The sequence below is a fragment of the Sorex fumeus genome, unplaced genomic scaffold (genome assembly GCF_029834395.1).
Source record: "Sorex fumeus unplaced genomic scaffold, SorFum_2.1 ptg000072l, whole genome shotgun sequence".
Classification (NCBI taxonomy): Eukaryota; Metazoa; Chordata; class Mammalia; order Eulipotyphla; family Soricidae; genus Sorex; species Sorex fumeus.
Window position 1 is genome coordinate 19,471,250 of NW_026606129.1, and position 19,447 is coordinate 19,490,696.

Sequence of the window (19,447 nt, forward strand, 5' to 3'; positions counted from 1 at the left end):
AATATGCTTTTTTACCTTTCAATAGGACTTTACTGATCCACAAATTCGACTGACACTTGAAAACACATGCTCCTATTATGGTTCAAATATGACGTCAGTCTCAGGTCAGCAGAGGTTTCCAAACACAGATCTTGGTTGGCAGATAACAAATAAAGAAGAATCAAGAATCAGAGACCACCTGAGTTCTTCAACTGAGCTACTGGAAAAACAGCAAAGACCTGGAAAAAAAAAATAAAATAGTTTTAAATATTCCTATTCCAAAAGAAACCCTAAACCAAACAATGCAAAAGTCAGACTGAAAAAATGTACGACATGATATTTTGAGTGCTTAGGAACCAGTACTAGCCTACTCATTAATCACTCTTCCTGTCATCTATTTTAACTCCTAGAACAAAGGGAGACATTCTATAATAAAAAATATAATAAGAGGCATTATAAAACAAAACATCCAAATCTTTTAATATAAAACAACCTGTTAGAATTCTGTTTTACTGAAATGACAGAAAGTGCTCAAATAGTACAGTATTCTAATTCATAACAAAATAATATCAAGTATTAAAATCACATAAATTTTAAAAGGGAAATTTGACATTTGGAAACAAATGTGAAAATTTTCATTGAAAATACCTTCCAAAGCACTTAATAAAATGTAACATTAAAATGCAGACGTATCAGTATGGCAAGTATATAATAACTGTGAATGAAAAATTAATTCCCATAGCCTTTTTGTCTGGAGAAAAATTATTTATAGCAATACAGTTACACAAATCATATATGACATAGGTATCACTAAACAAATCTGCAAGAACACTTTCTTATATAGCTATTTAAGAACTCCAAATAATAAATTACTAAATATATATTAACACTCTCTTCTAGATTTCAACCTCTATTAGTTTACTTTTAATAACATTAGTAGCGCTTACTGGTGACTCATGGACAAAAAGACAAAAGCAGCTGGGAAATGTAAAATATAAGTAAGCAACATAATACTAAAAAATATTACAAGTATAATTACTATAACCTAATGAGATACAAATGATATTATTCAAGTCACACTTTTGCATCATATGTTACTTAAATAAATAAATAAGAATTACTTATTCATGTGTCAGGGCACTCAAACTTCAATGGTAGTTACAGTTAGGTTTAAAACACATATAGGTATGCAGTTATACTCCCAGAATTTTATACTATATGTTAACTAACTATGCACTCAAACTTTAGTAGTAAGGGAGTAAAGTAGTAAGCAGAAGTAGCAAGTAGTAAGTAGTAAGTAGAAAGCATACAGGTATGCTGCTAAACTGCAGAATTTCACATTACATGTTAACTATTTTACAAAAATTTTGTTTTAAGATGGTTCTGCACAGCTGAGTGTCAAATAGCTTTCAACATTTCCAAGGTGCACATAACTGATGAATGAACTGTGAACTATATCATCACACCGCTGTACCACCTCTGTTCAGACAACAATGTTTATCTCTTCAGAAAGCAGAAGAGTAACTGAAAGAGAAAATGGCACTACAATCAGTGTCCAAATTGTTGTTTCCAAATACCTATTTTATATCTAGTAAACTGCATGCTTCCTACACTGCTAGGGCCTTGAGTTACTTTCTGGTCCTAGCCAAAAACAGCCAATAAAAGAAACCATACTGACACATCATCAGAGAAACAAGAAAGGTGAAAAAAGAGAAGATAACAGACAGAATGGGAACCTGATGACTATCTGCAGTAAGATAATGAAAAACAACTAGACTGCCTCCACATTCATATGCAAAAGGAATGTTTACCATGTTTCACTGAAAGGATATACCAGTTCTTTTTCTAGTCATTCTCTTAGGAATTGCATAAATATTGAGAAATCTAGAAATAGACACACACATGCACATATAAAAATTATTGTCAGTGTATAAGTTACTGCTGTCCTGGGACTGCAATAATTTATGTAACATCTGTTTTCATATTTTTTTAATTTTTCCCCTAATTAACATGCATATTTAACACATAAATGCTCAGACCACCTCTTTTTTTTCTGCTGACTGTGTCTCTTTATTTTTGAAGTTGTGCACTCCTACAGAGAATTCACGAAAGATGGAAACCAAACTCTGACTGGAAACACTAATTTTAAAACAAAAACAACAGTGCCAAGACAATTTTGAAGAAAATATTAAAGTCTTAGGCATTTCACAAGGACATTTCAATCAGCCAACAATAGTCATGTAGTCAATTAAGGTCCAAATACCAAAAGCAACATGAAAATATAATTCCAATAATAAACTAAGCTTCCTGATTCCTGTTTAATTTTTATAAGAATTGAGAATACTATTATAAAGCCTACAGTTTCTTAACATAAGTTTTAGGTGTACTTAAAATTTTTATATTAACATAGATGAAAACATTCCATACAGTAAATACCAAAGGGTATGTAAGAAGTCACACCTTTGAATCAGAAACTTCAAGTACTTGCTGATGAGAAAAAAGAGAAAAATTTTTACGCTAAAGCTCATTCAAGAATATTCAATTTCTAAGATGCTCTTAATCGGTATTGGCAAAGTCAAAATTCAAAATACTACTAATGGTTTTATAATAAAATAAGTAAACATAGATGAAACTGATGCCTCACCAAAGCATTCCCATGCTCAGTTATGTCAACACTGTGCCTCCATCTGTATTACATCAGTTTAGTATTAAACATTATATAATTTTAATTGCCTAGGTATATATACTTTAATATATATACTTTAGTCTATGGGCCAGAGCAATAGCACAGTGGGTAGGGCATTTGCCCTGCACGCGGCCAACCTGGCTGACCCAATTTTGATTCCTCTGACCCTCTCGGAGAGTCCGGCAAGCTACCGAGTGTATCTCGCCCATACGGCAAAGCTTGGCAAGCTACCCGTGACATATTCGATATGACAAACACAGTAACAAGTGTCACAATGGAGACGTTACTGGGCCGGCTCGAGCAAATCGATGAACAACGGGAGTGACAGTGACTTTAGTCTATAATAATAATAAACACTATTCAATAGGCAATCAAATACAAAATTACAGACCAGACAAACGTATTCAAAATTTGGGGAAGAACTATGAGATTTTATAACAGGAGTTTTGATTTCACCTTCAAGTCAGCAAAAAACTAAGAAAGACTTCTTAGGATGAGATCTGAACATTGCTTCTCTTTCTTCAGCAAACACAATGGTCAAAAATCAGTTATGAGGCATGCACGTTCAACGTAAAGAAATAAAATTAAAGAGGCAAATCACAGTAGGAGAGGCAACGTTGGACAAAGAAAAGGAGGCAGAGGGGCTGGAGCGATAGCACAGCGGGTAGGGCATTTGCCTTGCACGCGGCCAACACAGGTTCAATTCCCAGCATCCCATATGGTCCCCTGAGCACTGCCAGGAGTAACTCCTGAGTGCAGAGCCAGGAATAACCTCTGTGCATCTTCGGATGTGACCCAAAGAGGTAAGGTAAAGGTAAGGTAAAGGCCCTCCCGTTGATCGTCGATTTGCTCGAGCGGGCCCAGTAACGTCTCCATTGGAGACTTTGTTGTTACTGTGTCTGGCATATCAAATACTCTCGGTAGCTTGCCGGGCTCTCCGAGAGGGGCGGAGGAATCGAACTCGGGTCGGCCATGTTGGCTGCGTGTAAGGCGAACGCCCTGCCCGCTGTGCTATCACTCCAGCCCTGTGCTATCGCTCCAGCCCTGCTATGGCTCCGACCCAAAGAGCAAAAAAAAAAAAAAGAAAAGAAAAGAAAAAGAGGCAGAAGACCCCCTCAAAAGAAAAATTAAAAAAGCTTTTAAATGAGGTATGATAATCAACCATGTTTTAAAAATAACAAATTTGGAATTATTTGAGGAGAGGGGCATGGGAGGCAGAGAAGCAGTCAGATGTGCCAAGACTGTAGCTGAGACTGGGGCTTCTTAAACTTTTCCACTGGTGACCCATTTCCATCAGAAAATGTGGCCCTAGGCATAGGGGTAAACTGATAATAAATCAAACATGTTTTTCTTCTTAAGAATTTTTCCATGTCTTCGATATTTAGTTATGCAGCCCACAGTGCACAATGTAAGCAGCTAATTCTTAGACTAAGAAGAGAATGGTGAAGCAGAAAGCCAAGTACGGAACAAAAACCAATAGAATTTGGTTGAAAGAATCGGTATCACAGGGGATGCAAGTAGATAACAATTTCATTAACTGCCTCTGGAAGATCAGGAGCTGGCGGAAAGACTCCAAGTTGAGATTTGGACATGCTAAGATGCCACCTGTTGGAGTCGTCATAAAGATATTTTGATAGAAATATCTGGAACCAAAGGAAAGTCAAGTGGAAAAAGGGCCTGGGATCTGCTTCAAATTTGCCAAGATATGAGTAGTTAAAAAAATAATCTGTATTTTCTGATTTCGTTCACACAATCAGTATCTTCCATTCCTTTCATATATTCAACCATAAAAGAATAGGAAAATGTTAATTTCTAAAAGTAATTTTATAAACTCATTCAACCAATTACTGGTTAATTACATAAGGCATATCTGCCTTAAGTTGGTGAGTAAGATAGAGACAATGCAGCGGTAGACACTTGTCTTGCACGTAGGTTGGCTCACTCCCCAGTACCACATATGGTCCACCATGCATGATAAGGAGTGAGCTCTGATCACAGAACCAAAGGAATTCACAAGCACAAGTCAGTGTGGCCCAGAAACCAAAGAATAAAATCAAACAGAATAGTTACCACTTATTAGAATATCTATTCTGGGACAGAACTATAAAAACATGATCACTGATCACTGATCACTGTCCTCCAGTTGTTCATCGCTTTGCTCGAGCGGGCCCAGTAACGTCTCCATTGGAGACTTTGTTGTTACTGTGTTTGGCATATCGAATACATCACGAGTAGCTTGCCAGGCTCTGCCATCGGGCGAGACACTCTCGGTAGCCTGCCGGGCTCTCTGAGAGGGGCAGAGGAATCAAACTCCAGTCGGCCATGAAGGCTGTGTGCAAGGCAAACGCCCTACCACTGTGCTATCGCTCCAGCCCATAAAAACATGATTCTCTTTAAAATAACGTGCAGCAGGTCATTAATCTTCAAAATAACCTTATAATTTAACAACTATCATGGTCACTTTTCAAAGGAAAACAATGAACTTCATTGAAATCTAAGCATATAAAACCAGCCAATGACAGAGCAATACTTCCGATCCACGGTTATCTAAGCCAAGAAACCATGGTCTTTTCACTAAAAAGGAAGATAGCACGTATTAATTCAAGACATCAGGTTTCCAGTTCATTCAGATCATCGCTATTCTTCACCCACTGGGAAAGAGGAGCCAGAAGCCAAACATTCTGCTTGCTGCTCCGCCACTCAAGAGTGAGTTACGCCTGGGGTTCAGCTCACTGGACCTAATCCCGAACTGGAGGCAAAGCCCCTTCTGCTCCAGCTAGCTGCCAGCAGCCTCCACTCCCAACCTGCGCCATATAACAGGTCCACACACCACAGCTCCTGAAGCATAGAGCCATGAAAGATCTACTCACCCAATTACATACCGCTCAATTATTCTTGCTGTCATTTGGACTTTAGGGGCAGAGAAGAAAGAGAGCAACTCCAGACTAATCCTGCAGTATCTTCCAGTGGTTCAAACACAAAGACTCACCCTCATCACAGCAAGACACTAGAAGAAGCCCACCAAGCTCCATGCATAAGGCATAACTGTCTTAATTATAATGAGGATGCCCAATGGGTTCAAAAAATAATAGTACAAAGAAACAAAAATGAGCAAAGTACAAGAAAGTATAAGACACCAAATGAAAAAATGAGTCAAACCAGAAATGACAGCGGAAAAAAGAACATGGTAGATGATACAGAAAAAGTCAATAGAAGCTTTGAACAGCAGAATAACAGAAGATGAGCAAAAGACTGAGGAGCTCTAAGATGAGAAGAAGGAAACTGCTAGGAAATAGCAGAAAATGAAAAAACAGTCAACAGAAATAAACCACATACAAGAGAACTATGGAATGAGTTCAAGAGGAACAATATAATATAAGAATCACTGGAGTCCCTAAAGAACAGGAAGGCAAATATAATAAAAAGAAACAAAAGTTAAATAAACCATCAATAAGAATTTCCAAGGATTGATGATTAGAGGCCCTGAGATTCAGGAGGCTTTGAAGGTCCCAGAGTAAATAGACTCAACTAGGAAAACCTCAAGACACACAACTCTCAAGATGACAAAATCCAGAGACAGACAATACTTATAGCAACAAGATCAAAACAATTACATGAAAAGGAAAACCGTAAGATGTACAACAGATCTATCAAATAAAACCCTGAGAGCCAATAGAGTATGGAGGAAGAGAATACAGAAACTCAATGAAATGAACGCCTCGTGTGCCGGTGTTATTTAGTAGGATACTCATTCCTGAGGCTGGGCAACAGGTAGCCTCAAGTTTTGGAACCAAAAATCACCTATTATCTACATGGTTGTTTCAGTTCACTAACTCAACAGAAGGACAGAAAATTGATTTATATTATTAATGCCATTTCTTCCTATTCAGAAGGGCAACTTTGTCAATGTAATCTTCAAAAACACATTTTCCCCATTCCCCTCCCTTGGTTGTTACAGTGACCAGTGATAGGTACACTTGGTTGCAGGACTTGTACACTTAGTTGTGCTGCTCACATCAGGGTGTTTGCCAGGGTTCAAACACTTTGCCCACAGAGCTCATCTCGCTGGAGTGCTTAGCACACTCACACTCTTGGTAGGTGCTCACTGGGGGCCAAATCTTTACTTGTGGTGCCTTCATATGCCTGTCTGCACACCAAGGCGGCAGCCTGTAGTGGTGCGGGGGTCCCTGGATGGCAGAGACCCTGGACGTGCACTCCCAAGGGCACCCACCTCAAAATCCTTTTAAAGCATTCACAGAATAGAAGGAAAATTATTACCAGGATCTCACACTGCAATAAAATTTATAAATGTTCTATTCCATTCACTTAATCACTTAATCACTTAACTTCCCGTTAGTCGTCGATTTGCTCGAGCGGGCGCCAGTAACGTCTCCATTTGTCCCTGTCGCGTGCTAGTGTAGTCCAATGGCATCTCTTCGCTCCGGGAACATGGAGGGCCTCAAACCGATCGTTCATGACCTTGACAAAGAAGTCTGACCATCTGGTAGGTGGGCGGCCACGCGGTCTCTTGACATCCCATGGAATCCAATCAGTAACAGCTCTAGTCCAACGGTCGTCTTTAAATCTCATTATGTGACCAGCCCATCTGATTTTCGACACCTTGGCAAATGAGACAGCGTCCCTGATCCTTGATCGTCGACGGATGTCAGAACTCCGGATTCGTTCTCTCATTTGAGTGAAACGTGATATTCCAAGCATAGCTCTTTCTATTCTTCTTTGGGAGACCTGAATGGCGTTCTCATCTTGTTTGCGTAGGGCCCAGGTCTCTGAGGCATATGTTAATGCAGGAAGAACAGTGGAATCAAAGAGATGTGCCCGGAGCCGGAGGTTCTTCGTCCTCTTAGCTATTTCTTCGACGTTCTTGAAGGCGTTCCAAGCCACTCTCTTCCTCCTGCGCAGCTCGGGTGCCAGGTCATTTGTCATGTTGACCTCTCGACCTAGGTACACATAGCTGTTGCATTCGGAGATGGTCGTTCCATTGAGAGCAAATGGGGCGTCAGGAACAAGGCTGTTTCTCATAAACATTGTCTTCGTAAGATTCAGCTGTAGTCCTACCTTTCCACACTCACGGTCAAAGTCGGCCAGCATTTGTGCCGCTTGGCTGATATTTGGTGTTATTAAAACAATGTCATCAGCAAAGCGGAGGTGGTGTAGTTGCCGACCATCTATCTTCACTCCCATTCCTTCCCATTCCAGTCGTCGCATGATGTTCTCGAGGGTGGCACTGAAGAGTTTTGGTGAAATGGTATCACCCTGCCGCACCCCTCTCTTGACATCAACGATCACTTCTTTGTAGAATGGTGAGATCCTGGTAGTGAATCCGCAATACAGCTCACGGAGGATCCTGATGTATTGGGCTTGAATGCCCTGATTGGCTAGGGCTTCAATGACCGCTTCCGTCTCAACAGAATCAAAGGCCTTCTTTAAATCAATGAACGTTAAGCAGAGCGGCATCTTGAACTCCCGAGAAACCTCAATGAGTTTGGTTATCGTGTGGATATGGTCGATGGTGCTGAATCCTTTGCGGAACCCTGCTTGCTCACATGGTTGTCCTTCATCTAGTGTTCTGCCAATCCTATTCAGGATGACTCGAGTGAACAACTTGTAGATGACAGACAATAGGCAGATCGGGCGATAGTTGCCCGGCTGGGTAGTGGAAGTAGTTCTATTCCATTCAAAGATTATAAATTGGTGAAGTTAAAAGCTTGAAATAATAACGATGATATATACCAAACTTTTTAGTTTATAACCAAAGTCTAATTCCAAAACTTACTGGATTTGATTTTTGATCCTGGAAATTTGGCAAATCTAAGAAACAAGTGGTTTTTCATACTCCAAGGGTAGAGGCTTAATAAGAAACTTTATTAACTCTTGGGACATTTAAAAAAAGGAAAATGACCCTATGTCAATTCTCCATGAAATGATCTTTGAAGTCTTTTGTGTTTATCTTAACAGCTATTTATCTTGCCAAAGTTAGGAGGAGAGGTGGCAGTAAGCTCATGCTTAACTACTACACTCTTAATAAGGAATGATTTCAAAAAGGTTCACTTAAGGCTTCCAAAAAACTAGTAACACCTTTTTAATATGATGTCCTACATGGTCCTCCTTGGGCTGGAGCGATAGCACAGTGGGCAGGGCATTTGCCTTGCGTGCAGCCAGTCTGGCCAAGCCGGGTTTGATTCCACCTCCCCTCTCGGAGAGCCCGGCAAGCTACCGAGAGTATCTCACCTGCACAGCAAAGCCTGGCAAGCTCCCCATGGCGTATTTGATATGCCAAACACAGTAACAACAAGTCTCAAAATGGAGACGCTACTGGGCCCGCTCGAGCAAATCGATGAACAGGAGAACAGTGTTTGTTTGTTTGTTTGTCCCTCCTCAACAGTTTATTCTAAAAGTCTTATTATCATAACTCCCACTTATGCGGGTATTGTTAAGCAAACATTTACCATGACCTGGTCTAAAAAAAATCTTAGCATCTAAACTCGGGTATGTGAAACTTCACAAATTTTATCTTTTCTATCAGTGGTCTTGGGCTAGAGAGACAGCACAGCGGGTAGGGCATTTACCTTGCACACAGCCGACCTGGTTGACCAGAGTTCGATTCCTCCACCTCTCTCTCGAGCCCAGCAAGCTACCGAGAGTATCTCGCCCGCACGGCAAAGCCTAGCAAGCTACCTGTGATGTATTCGACATACAAAACACAGTAACAACAAGTCTCACAATGTTACTGGGCCCACTTAAGCAAATTGATGAACAACAGGAGAACAGTGACAGTGACAGTGACCAGTGGTCTTAAACTGCTGGTCTGTGAAATGCCGCTGATCTGCAGGTGGGAACAAACCAAAACCACTGTGTTACATATCAAAATGTGTTGAATTATAGTGATGATTAGTCTCAAAGTCATGTGGTTAATTCAAGTGGTTTCTTTTTCTCTAACTGACTAGAGTATCTCAAAAAAAAAAAAAATCTACCATCCAGAGTGATTTTTCTGTCCCCTATTAACATACATGAGCCATGAACTCAGAACATTAAAATCTCCGATTCAATGTACATAGACATTGATTTCTCTCACTTACCTTCACTCTGAAACACATTATCCTTCTGATGTGGTACTAAATGAAAACTCTGAAAATATATCTAGCTCACCTCCATGCTTGAGTCAATGTGAAAAGCCTTCATTTAAGATTGGATTTTCTAAATGAAAAATTCCTAAATAATTTCCACTGCTGTCCTTGACAGACCATCATTTGCTTACAGCTGAGACACAGACATTTGTTACCGGCATTGCTTCTCAAACATCTCCAAAGTCAGTTTTGGCCATGGCCAAAACCCATAGAGATTCTTTATTATAAATATGAAATGAAGACAAAGTCCATAATGAATCTTCAAATACAAAATAACCAGGGGAAAAAAAGGTCAAAAAAGGGAAAACTAGAAAAGTCGGCATTGCTGGTCTCCCTCCTCCCCACCCCCAAAGTTGACATAACCATTTGAAACTTGTTCCAAAGAGACCATTTAAGCATCTCTCTTAAAGGTTATTTCACAACTTTCTTTTGAAAAGAAGTTCCACCTTGCTGAAGACTATTTTGAGTTTAAGTTTCAAATTAAGCAATCTCTAACTTACAGCAAAGGAATAATATTGACCAGAAAACAGTTATCATGGCATTAAGATGCCAACCTGCATACTCTGGTATCTACAAATCATTTTAAGATAAAATTCATAAATCATTTAATTCTGAAGTATAAGGATTTCTTAAAGTGAACAAAAAAGAAAGAGAGAGAAAGAGATTGTGATATATTTTCTTTTGACTATAATTACTCCATTTTGACCTTCAGTAACTCAGTCTATTTTTATCTGTATTTAAAAAAAAAATGTAGCCTAGAAATCACTTAATATAACTTTACTCTGTTAAACGCTCAGAGCTGTGTTATTTTTAGTTCAATATAGTCTAGGCTTCTTCCACATTTCTAAAACATATTTACACTGGTGCTTTTTCTTAAAGGCTAATTTTTCTCCTTAAACAGAAACCTCTTGCTGAAGCGAACGCTCGTCACAAACAGCTAAGTTACATTTCCTAGTGGTCTGGCCTTCCCAGCTTCAATTCACAATCTCAAAGTATCTTTTCATCAATGAGTGACTCATCATCAGGATCTTTTGCAGAACAAAACTGTTATTAACTCGGGCAAATAACCAACATACACTTTTTATTAAAATGATGTAATTCAAATACACAAAACCTGAACACTATAGGGACCAGAGACAGTATATATCAGAAATTCCAAAAATCTTTTCAGTAGCTGAGAGGTCTTAGCAGAATTCAGTTATACGTAATGCACTGAATTACGGTCACTGTCACTGTCCCCCACTGATCATCGATTTGCTCGAGCAGGCCCAGTAATGTCTCCATTGTGAGACTTGTTACTGTATTTGGCATATCAAATACATCACGGGCAGCTTGCCAGGCTTTGCCGTGTGGACGAGATACACTCAGGAGCTTGCCGGGCTCTCCAAGAGGGGTGAAGGAATCAAACCTGGGTCTGCTGGGTCAGCCGCGTGCAGGGCAAACACCCTACCTGCTATGCTATCACTCAGACTAAAAATGTCAAGATTGCCTGACATTTTTAGCAGCTAGAATTCTACTCAGTAGCAATTCTCAGCTTCAGAATTTCAAGACCATGTTACCATTCACACAAGCTAAATTATGTTCAGAGGAATATCTTCTGACACAGGAAACATGGTTAGATATTTAGTAACCAGAGGGTCTGGTCACAGAGGAAAATCAAGCCCACCCCATGAAAGAATACATGTTTCATTCTGGGTAGGCATAACAGTAAATATTAGTAAATATAGCATGCAAAGATTAATCAACATGCTCAAGTGCAACAAATATTGAGATTTCTATGAAGTAGAAAAAGAGCTTTATTAATATCTCATAATGCAATTTAGAAATTATAGTCAAGTTATGTGCAGTAATAGATGCTTCCGTGATAATGAAAACACTTTTCCCACATGAAGATGAAGGTCATTGACCAAATTACTATGACTGTAGTAACCCACTCTGAAAAAAACAAATAAGTAGATCATACAAGCCAGTATTATAGTTTAGGGGACATTTCTCTTTCTAATCTATCTTTTGCAAATGGGAGTAGAGTAGAACACACACACGCACACACACACACACACACACACACACATACACACACACCGCTTATTCCATTACTACCCCAGGGCCCACCACCCTACCTCTTCCCTCAGAAAGTAAATCATAAGCTGCTTAATACACTTGCTACTACCACTTTTTACTCAATACTATAGTAAAAGTATAAGACAGGACAATAAGACAAGAAAAATAAAGGACATATGAGTAAAAGGGAGCAAAACAAAGCTGTCATTTAATCAGATAAAAGAAAAAAACTAAAGACATCAAAAAGGCTCTACTTTTATAGGTTTTATAAGAGAATTCATAGCACAGCAGTAGGGTGTTTGCCTTGCACGCAGCCAATATGGCCAATCCGAGTTCGATTCCCCCGCCCCTCTCGGAGAGCCCAGCAAGCTACCAAGAGTATCTCGCCCGCTCAGCAAACTCTGGCAAGCTACATCTGATGTATTCGATATGCCAAACACAGTAACAACAAGTCTCAAAATGGAGACGTTACTGGGCCCACTCAACCAAATCGATGAACAACGGGAGAACAGTGCTACAGTGCTCATTTCCCCTAATGCTGGATATTTTTCCTTTTCTGTATCTGCTAAAGTTAAATCTCCACTAAAAGTTAACAAAAACTACACCGATTTACTAAGTGCTAAGGCTTGATAAGAGTGGGGCAATGTATCTCCCCTCCCCTCTGCGATTTGTTACATTTTCATCACTTTCTGTCCTTACAACAAATTGCTTTTAAAAATAAAATATTCTTTCTGTTGCTATTTTTAACCAGATAATCAGAGTGGGCCATTATCTCCAGGTATATCCTGTAACATCTCCCACATATCCCATTTCTTTTCTACATCATAAAAAGCCCATCACAATTGAACGTTTTTAGTGAAATAAAGCCCTATCTAAGTATCAATTTGCAGTTGCCAAAAATGAGAACCTTGAACAGTTCTCTCCTAACCATGTGGCATTCCTGCATTTATTCCTTGCTGCTCACCTAATCAGAAGTTTTCTTTCTACACCTAAATATTCTATGGAAATCTGGAATGCTTTGCCATACATGCTTTCAAAGGGCTCACATAGTTTTTAATGGATGGACTGGTGGGTAATGGTTTACTCACCATACTTTTTATTTCCTACCTCCAGGAAATTTTAATATTTGAATGTTCTAAAATTGAAATAGATTGTTTAAATATTACCACTAATTTAACAACTTACAGGTTTTCCCAAACTCTAACAAAAATACTAGAATAAACTGCCAAGTTAACATTAAGAAACATGTCCCAATTTTCTTATGGGGATACTTTCCTCAACATTATCTTGTTAAGGATTATTCTCTTGTTAAAGACCTCTTATCCTTTCTTAATTACTGAAATTATTCTCCCATGCATCCAAGTGTCGCATCCTTTCCCATGTCTATAACCTCTTTGGTTTTAATGTAGATGTTAATAACTGGGGTCTCCTTCCTAAAATTCTCTTTTTCCTTATTTCTGCAAATTTTATCCAAAAGTTTCTGACCTACTTTTTCTGATGCTACTTTTTTAAGACATACAAGCACTCTAGGATCTATCTTTGACTAGTTTCTTCCTCATTCTATCCTTTTTTATTGTGCTTTATTTATGCACTGCCTAACAGTCTTTCCAATTTCACGTCTTCAAACATCATCACTCAGCCTTATGTCTCTAGTTCTAGCATGGATCCCAAGAACTTCCTGAAGTAATTACTGCCAGTTGAAAATAATGCTTCAAATGCCTTCTCAACACTGCTGTAGAGAAAACTATACTATCAGATGAAATTAGCACTGAAGAATTTCTAGTCATTGCCCCTAAGTGTTTCAACCTGACAGTCATAGCAGCAACTTGTATGCGACATATCAGAGACAGAATGCATGATCTTTCCCAAAAATCTTCTAATCTCTCTGTATCACTTTACAAGGAAATATTTAATATGCAACATGTAAGAGACAGAATTCATGGTCCTTCACAAAAATCTTCTAATCTTTCTGCATCATTTTGTAAGGAAATGTTCAAGTCTTTAGGAATTTTCTCTTTTGTGCCTGTGTAGCCAGACTATCCATCTTTTAAAGAACACTGGTATTCATCATATTTGTCTCTTTTTATTTCAATGTCATGCTCTAATAGAAACACTCAGCGCTGCTCAAAGTTGCTAAGACTGCTAATTTTCCAACTAGCCTCTTACTAATTGGGAACTTAGTCATTCCCTCCGATTTTTCAATCTCATTAAGTACTGCAAAGGTAATCCAATCATCTCATTACCTATGAGCAAGCAATGACAACCCAAATTCCTAGAACATGCCAATGTTGGAATCCAATTAAAGACCCTAGAACGCTTTTAAGTAGTGATCAGAAAATTGTGATTATGCGTAAACTAAAGAGAAAATAGAATATTTAGAATATGGAGTTTATATATAGAAGATAGTATTATCTGCCATGTTGATTAGTACTGAGAATAAAAGAAAGTGAGACCCAGAAGTTTGTATATCCAAGAAAATAATACAGAAGTCTCAACAATGGTCTTAGCTTTCACCATCAGGTAAAGGGTCATTTTATTTTTAAAAAAATATAAAGGTAAGAGAAGACCAGTTTCTGGAGTGAGAATTGGACGTGAAGAAATTGAAAAGGTAGCAGAAACGACTCCTTCAGAAAAATAAGCTGAAAAAGAAAATATAACTATAAAATTATCTGAATAACATGCATAAAGTCAGTAAGATACTTTAAATAGCACATTATCTCCTGCTGCTGTCTCCTTCCTTCCACTAATAACTCTCAATGTAACATTACTCTCTGCCATTAAGGTCAGGAATAAGGCAAACATACCCACTATGCCCACTCGTTAATTTTGTTTTCTTCTGTTGACCACACCCAGCAGTGCTCAGGGCTTACTCATGGCTCAATGCTCAAGGATCACTCTAGAGAGGGCTCTGGAAACCATATGTGAGGTCAGGGATCAAACCCATATCAGTAGCATGCAAAGCCAAGTGTCCTATCTGCTGTACTATCTCTCTGGTCCCAAAACTTATTCTTTAATGAGGAGATATGATCAAATATCCTTTAGGAAGTAACTCAATAACATGAAACAACTTTTAATTCTACTCATAATTAAATAAATAAAATTAAAATATACCCTGTTATTATTTCTTATCATATAGGAAATTCAAAAGTTTTGTAGTTTACAGTTTGCAAGGCTATTGGAAATTGGGACTCCCAAGCATTACTTGTGGAATTGCAAAATGATATAGACTTGTACAGAGGAATTGAAAAATAGTCCCCAAAACCATATAAGCTTTACCCATAGAACCAGAAATTCAATTTCCAGAAATTTATCTTAATAAACAATATAAGAATACAAATAAACAACTTTCTGGAAAATAATATGGACAATTCTCATAAAAACTAGGAATTGAGCTGCCATTTGGCCTAACAATTCAAACTTTTGGTATCTACCCCAAGAGCTCAAAAACACAATGAAGAAAAGACAACTGCACTCCTATGCTCCTTGGAGCACTATCCACAATACTCAAAATCTGGAAATGGCCCAAATGTCTATGAACAGATGACTGGATAAAGGAACTACGGTTCATATATACAGTGGACTATTAAATCATGCAATTTGCTGTTTACACAGATAATTTGGAGAGTCTCATGCTTTGTGAAGTTAGTCAGAGAAAGAGAGAACTACACAGAATGATCTCTTATATGAAGAATATAAAGAAACATAATCGCGGAATAACAAATGCCCAAAAAAGGCAATAGAAAGAAAAAACATGAAAACATTATGTGCCTGAACCCCAATCATGAACAACTGTGTAACTGTGTATCTCACTGTGACTCAGATTTTTCAAAAATTAAAATTAAAAAAAGAGAGAGCGATAAGAACATGAGAACTGGTCTTCAGTGGGAAACACATCGCCCTGGGGGCAGGAAGGGAACACTACAACAATGCACAACAATTCAACTACTAGAGAGCTGAAAGGTGGCAAAGTGTTACACATGAAACCCTATTGGCATCAATACTGTAAGTTAGTGTCAACAGTATTTTTTAGGTACCTCTCATAAAAGACAATTAAAAAAATTGTTTAAGTACACATACACATGGTTATTCATCACAATATTTTATGCAATTGCAAATTGCTAGGAAACTATTCAAAAGTTCAAACTTTAAGCATTTGTATATGTAATATGCATAAACTATGGTATATACATAAAATAAATATCTATAAAAATGAATGAGGAAGATGTTTACAAAGTGGTATGAACTTATTTCCAAGAAACACTGATAAAATAAGCAAATTAATTTATATATATATATTTGTGTGTGAGGGTGTATGTATGCAGTATGTGTGAGCTATATTTTGAATTAAAAGGGTGAAATAATGGAACTGGAGCAACAGAAGAGCAGGTAAGTTACTTGTCTTGCACACGACTGGTCCAGGCTCAATTGCCAGCACCCCAAATGGTCCTCCAAGCCTGACAGGAATGACCCCTAAGTGCAGAGGCAGGAGTAAGCCCTGAACACCACCTGGCATGGCCCAAAACAAAATGAAATAAAAAATAAGGTGAAATAAGAAAACATACTACTTACCTTTACAGAAAGAAGTGACTGTCACTGTCACTGTCCCTGTCCTCCCGTTGTTCATCGATTTGCTCGAGCGGGCCCAGTAACATCTCCATTGGAGACTTTGCTGTTACTGTGTTTGGCATATCGAATACATCACGGGTAGCTTGCCAGGCTCTGCCGTGCGGGTGAGATACTCTCGGTAGCTTGCCGGCCTCTCTGAGAGGGGCGGAGGAATCGAACTCGGGTCAGTCATGTTTGTTGCGTGCAAAGCAAATGCCCTACCGCTGTGCTATCGCTCCAGCCCATAGAAAGAAGAATTAACTAAATAACAATGAAGTTAGTTCTCTAGTGTAAGGAAAAATGGGTTGGCAATAGACTAACACTTTTCTGAATATATATTTTTAAAGTTCATTTTCTGAAAAAGAAAGTGATAATGTTCTACATATTAAAAATTAAATTGAAAAAGACTCTGGCACCTTACTGGAATGGTGATGGACAGATTCCCGTCCCTGCCAGAAGGCCCAGCTGCTCCCACCCACACCAGTATCCTCCAGCGTATAAATGGCCCAGCTCAACAACTAATAGCAAAAGGATGCCAAGGTGCTGAATCATCCAAGGTGGATGGATCTCTGTACTGAGAATCAGACCAACTCCACTGCTCATGGAGGAGACACTTGCAAATTTCACAGTACTGACAGCTCCATAGGAAATTTGATAGGAAACTTATGTAGGAGCACACGAAATTCATTGAGAGAAGCAGTAACAGAGAAGGTTCAACCAGCACCAACCAGTTCAATCAATATCCTCTATGACTTTAGTATTTAACAATCACAAGTTAATTTTTAGATATCACAATCAAAAACTGACTTTTTGATCTACTTTTTGGAAATTCCATTCGCCATTTTTTAGTAACAAGCAATATGAAGTGAATCTGTCTGTCCAGTGGCTGAACAGGAAACCGAGACACTGGTGGAAGGAAGGTCACACTGGGGATGGGACTGGTGTTGGGATGCTGAATGCCTGTAACAGTTGTATTATGATGAACTTGGTAAATCATGGTAAAGGTAAGGTAAAGGTAAAGGCCCTCCCGTTGATCGTCGATTTGCTCGAGCGGGCCCAGTAACGTCTCCATTGGAGACTTTGTTGTTGCTGTGTCTGGCATATCGAATACTCTCAGTAGCTTGCCGGGGTCTCCGAGAGGGGCGGTAAATCATGGTAAACATTTTATTTTTAAAATAAAAATGTCTTAAATTAAAAAATCAAGTCAACAAGGATACAAAGACAGACTGCACAAAGCCTGAAAGCAAACTAAAATGGAAGAGGGTAGGACTAAAATAAGTGAGTTAAACTATACTTCAAATTAATATTTTATCCATACTTTAAATAATACTTTATCTATATGTAAGGGATAAAAAGGAAAACAATACAATTATGGGTACAGAGTTGAGTTAGGTAGGATAGAGACCTTCATAAAACTTGTAAACAATTCAGTAAGTTTCTGTTTTGTTGTCATGGTATAATGAAACTATTTTAAACAGTAAGCAAGTTGATATACTGATCCCAGTGAAAATCAAGGCTTTTTCAGTAAAAGTACATAAAATATAGAAAGGTTGTAAGACAGGCAAGAACTCTGGAGATAGATCAAAATTATGGTATAAAAATATTTTTTAAAAAATATATATGTGTGTTGATTCATTATGACATTACACACTTATGTGTATACACAAGTACACATACGCACCATATTTCATTGGTAAATTACATAATTCTCACACCCTGTTCTTTCAGCCCCAAATCTGGCTTATAACCTTACATTGTGTAATTGTCACATGGTTTAATTCTGGTGGTCACAGCACTTGAAAGGTAAACAGAGCAGCAATGTATTCACCAGTGGCATATGGATACACATTTGTCTTCTGCACTGAGCTGCAGGCTGGGAGTTCTCAGCACCTGCCTGGATTGTTTAGAACACTGCAATGATAACAGCACCATCGTGGGACACAATGAAGATCGGAACACGCACCGGGAGCCAGCAGGTAGCAAGCACGTCAGGAGATGGAAGAGTCCCATCTTTCCATGCCAAACCACAGTTCATCTGCCAGTGATACTCTAATGTGCAAAGCATTTTGTTCTAATTATGGATGGCAATGTTTCAAGAATAAAGCACACATGATTCACAAATAATGTGTGAACTTTTTTGGCTTTTGCTGGGGTGGGGTGGGGTGGGAGCTGGAGGGGTGCATCTGAAGCAGTGCTCTGGGAGGTCCCAGGGCTCTTCTGGGTATTTTCCAGTGGGAGCTCAATATGAGAGCGTGAGGATGTGGTGCCGGGGACTGCCCAGACCACATGGAGGTTACACTTGGCAGTAGCACAGGAACCTCAGGGCTGCAGCTGTCAGTGACCGCAAGCACCATGTGGTACCAGGGATGGACTCAAGGTGCACCAACTGTGCAAGACATGTGCCTTAATTGCTGTCTATGTCTGGGACACAAACTTTTATTTTTTTTCCAGATCAGAAAAGTGTGTGTTCAACTGTCATGAAGAAATTATGTGTGTAAACTTTGACTATTGAATTGTAACGTATTGTCAGAATTTTTCAGTGCATCTTAATCAATCTTGCACCAAAGACAATTTAGCAATAAATGGATCATGTAATACAGCACATTTTAAACAATTTTTACACAATGGTCACACCCAATTTTATGGCCAAGAAAGAGTCAGAAGAAGTGATGAATTTACACTGAAATGCAGCACATGAGCATGTGTTTTCTATTCAGTTCTCTAAAAGGACTCAATAGACAAAGTGATGGGCACAGTTTTGCGGCAATGACCATAGTAGTACCCAGCTCTTAAACTCCAAAACCATTCCTTGGTAAAAACTAGAACCCTGCAGAGAGGTGGCTTCCCAGAGATGGGGCAGGCAGAACAGATCAAAGAGAAATCTTGACAACTTGTCTTAACTAAGAAGAGGGAGCACTCTCAAAGGTGATAGGGGAATGTCATACACTTCTACTAACCAAAACTGCAGGAC

At 38.8% G+C, this 19,447-nt stretch overlaps 1 protein-coding gene across 1 annotated transcript in view; it reads right to left on the reverse strand.

Moving 5' to 3' along the window:
- Positions 1 to 19,447, reverse strand: part of TBC1D5 (TBC1 domain family member 5) — a 568,371-nt gene that overhangs the window by 419,841 nt on the left and 129,083 nt on the right. Inside the window, exon 3 of the mRNA XM_056129598.1 lies at positions 16 to 218. The gene's annotated coding sequence lies outside the window, so the exon portion shown is untranslated. The remainder of the gene's footprint in view (positions 1 to 15; positions 219 to 19,447) is intronic.